This window comes from Rattus norvegicus, chromosome 7 (assembly GCF_036323735.1).
Source record: "Rattus norvegicus strain BN/NHsdMcwi chromosome 7, GRCr8, whole genome shotgun sequence".
In the NCBI taxonomy this organism is placed as follows: Eukaryota; Metazoa; Chordata; class Mammalia; order Rodentia; family Muridae; genus Rattus; species Rattus norvegicus.
The window spans coordinates 90,001,648-90,002,928 of NC_086025.1; positions in this window are offsets into that span (position 1 = coordinate 90,001,648).

Consider the following 1,281-nt stretch of genomic DNA (forward strand, 5'->3'; position numbering starts at 1 on the left):
TGGAATAGAAAGGGTAAATCAAGCTGATCACAAGAATTCCTATCTTTCTCAGCTGCCAATACAATATGACCAGTTGCTTCCTACACCTGCAATATGGTGGAATGTACCTTCAAACTGTGAGGCAAACCACACAAAATTTCTCAAGTTTATTCATATACATTCTTATGTATATATATTATACACACATACACATACATATGTATATGTATACATATATATCACATGAGGTCATTTACATGTCACCTGTTTCTTTTGTGCTGAGATGGCAGCAGAGGGAATTTCATGACACTCCATTAGTCCATGAACACCAGAAGTATGGACTGTCTTTCTACATCACGAGATTGCCAGACCTTACTAGAGCATTAGGAGACTTTAGCACTGACCTCCTGTGATGAGAATCGATAATGTCTCTGCTCCCTGCTGAGGCCATTATACCCACTGAATCTGGTTTTATGGTAGCTGCCAAACAAAGGAAGGATTCTAACTCTAAAAATATCAAAAATAAAATATTTATAAAAGTAGATGAATTTCAATGAAACCTGGAAAAGTAGAACAATTGACCATCAAGAGCCCTTAAGCCAGGAAATGCTATTAGGTGCCTCAACCTACTTTTTAAAAAATGATATTTATTATCTTTTTTCTTTGTGCAAAGACAGTACATGTTTATCAACCTAGAAGAATACAAAGAGTATATACAGAATATAAATTAACCATATTGTCATAACTAGATATAACCACATTTAAACACTAGGCATTGCAAAATCAGGTGTCACTGTACAAAATAGCCATGTGTATTTAAAGTGTGCCTTTCTCCAACATTCTCATATGGTCTCCGGTCACATTGTGTTTAGTAGCTGACAGTGTTCCATTTAACTGTTATGTACTGTTAACAAACCACTTAGCTGTTGCCCATGTTAGTCAATTTTAATTAATTTAGGATGTTATTTTATGAACAATGCAATGATAAACACTCTGAATTTTTTGTGCTATGACAATTGATATAATAAAAAAGTTCTCTAACTTGGGCAACTTTGGAAGATGCTGGAAGAACTCAAAGACAAAGATTAATTTAATTAAGTTGATATGGTTTCCATATCTCTGTCTATGATGGTTCTCAGATTTCCAAACAATACTAATTTGGGAGACTTCTCTGCAGCATAAGAATCGTTAGCTGGCATATTATCCCACACCAGTCATGATATTTTTTTACACACTCGTTTTAAACTATGTACCATTACAATGAGGAAAAAAACCCTTCCCTTAGAAAAGAGAGACAATAAT